Below are 2,390 nucleotides of genomic sequence, written 5' to 3' on the forward strand. Positions count from 1 at the left end.
TCACTTTTATGCCGGCTTTGGTCGCTTGGACATGACTTAGGACCTTAAGATTTTGCATGAAAGGAAGACTAGCAGCCGCGTTGCACGGGAGAATGTGAAAAGTGTTCATATGTAGTAGAAACCTGAGAAATCCGTCCGGTTTCGTCTTTGTTATCGAATGCACTTAAAGCCAGATCGTCACATTGGCCGCTTTTCTCTCTGAGACTGTTACATTTATCGTCTGCAAAGCTATGTCGCGTGCTGCCGTATGCGGAGACACTAAAAGCACCATAGTAGAGTACAGAAGAAGCTTCTAAGTTGATGTAATAGCCAGTAAGAAGTAGTACAATTCAAGTTTTAGTTGTCGATTATTCACTTTTTAGCCGTCTTTGGTGGCTTGAACATGACCTAGGACCTTAAGATTCTGCATGAAAGGAGGACTAGCAGCCGCGTTGCATGGGAGAATGTGAAAAGTGTTCATATGTAGTAAAAACCTGAGAAATCCGTCCGTTGTCGTCATTTGTTATCGAAACGACTTAAAGCCAGATCGTCACATTGGCCGCTTTTCTCTCTGAGACGGATACATTTATCGTCAGCAAAGCTATGTCGCGTGCTGCGGTATGCGGAGACACTAGAAGCACCATAGTAGAGTACAGAAGAAGCTTCTAAGTTGATGTAATAGCCAGTAAGAAGTAGTACAATTCAAGTTTTAGTTGTCGATTATTCACTTTTTAGCCGTCTTTGGTGGCTTGAACATGACCTAGGACCTTAAGATTCTGCATGAAAGGAGGACTAGCAGCCGCGTTGCATGGGAGAATGTGAAAAGTGTTCATATGTAGTAAAAACCTGAGAAATCCGTCACTTTTCGTCATTTGTAATCGAATCGACTTAAAGATAGATCGTCACATTGGCCGCTTTTCTCTCTGAGACGGTTACATTTATCGTCTGCAAAGCTATGTCGCATGCTGCGGTATGCGGAAACACTAAAAGCACCATAGTAGAGTACAGAAGAAGCTTCTAAGTTGATGTAATAGCCAGTAAGAAGTAGTACAATTCAAGTTTTAGTTGTCGATTATTCACTTTTTAGCCGTCTTTGGTGGCTTGAACATGACCTAGGACCTTAAGATTCTGCATGAAAGGAGGACTAGCAGCCGCGTTGCATGGGAGAATGTGAAAAGTGTTCATATGTAGTAAAAACCTGAGAAATCCGTCCGTTTTCGTCATTTGTTATCGAAACGACTTAAAGCCAGATCGTCACATTGGCCGCTTTTCTCTCTGAGACGGTTACATTTATCGTCAGCAAAGCTATGTCGCGTGCTGCGGTATGCGGAGACACTAGAAGCACCATATTAGAACACAGAAGAAGCTTCTAAAGTGAAGTAATAGCCAGTAAGAAGTAGTACTATTTAAGTTTTAGTTGTCGATTAATCACTTTTTAGCCGGCTTTGGTGGCTTGGACATGACTTAGGACCTTAAGATTTTGCATGAAAGGAAGACTAGCAGCCGCGTTGCACGGGAGAATGTGAAAAGTGTTCATATGTAGTAAAAACCTGAGAAATCCGTCCGTTTTCGTCATTTGTTATCGAATCGATTTATAGCCAGATCGTCACATTGGCCGCTCTTCTCTCTGAAACGGTTACATTTATCGTCTGCAAAGCTATGTCGCGTGCTGCGGTATGCGGGAACACTAAAAGCACCATAGTAGAACACAGAAGAAGCTTCTAAGTTGAAGTAATAGCCAGTAAGAAGTAGTACAATTCAAGTTTTAATTATCGATTATTCACTTTTTAGCCGGCTTAGGTGGCTTGGATAAGACCTAGGACCTTAAGATTTTGCATGAAAGGAGGACTAGCAGCCGCGTTGCACGGGAGAATGTGAAAAGTGTTCATATGAAGTAAAAACCTGAGAAATCCGTCCGTATCGTCATTTGTTATCGAATCGACTTAAAGCCAGATCGTCACATTGGCCGCTTTTCTCTCTGAGACGGTTACATTTATCGCCTGCAAAGCTATGTCGCGTGCTGCGGTATGCGGAGACACTAAAAGCACCATATTAGAACACAGAAGAAGCTTCTAAATTGAAGTAATAGCCAGTAAGAAGTAGTACTATTTAAGTTTTAGTTGTCGACAAATCACTTTTTCTCCGGCTTTGGTGGCTTGGACATGACTTAGGACCTTAAGATTTTGCATGAAAGGAGGACTAGCAGCCGCGTTGCACGGGAGAATGTGAGAAGTGTTCATATGTAGTAAAAACCTGAGAAATCCGTCCGTTTTCGTCATTTGTTATCGAATCGATTTAAAACCAGATCGTCACATTGGCCGCTCTTCTCTCTGAAACGGTTACATTTATCGCCTGCAAAGCTATGTCGCGTGCTGCGGTATGCGGGCACACTAAAAGCACCATAGTAGAAC

The sequence above is a fragment of the Schistocerca gregaria genome, unplaced genomic scaffold (genome assembly GCF_023897955.1).
Source record: "Schistocerca gregaria isolate iqSchGreg1 unplaced genomic scaffold, iqSchGreg1.2 ptg000407l, whole genome shotgun sequence".
Lineage (NCBI taxonomy): Eukaryota > Metazoa > Arthropoda > Insecta > Orthoptera > Acrididae > Schistocerca > Schistocerca gregaria.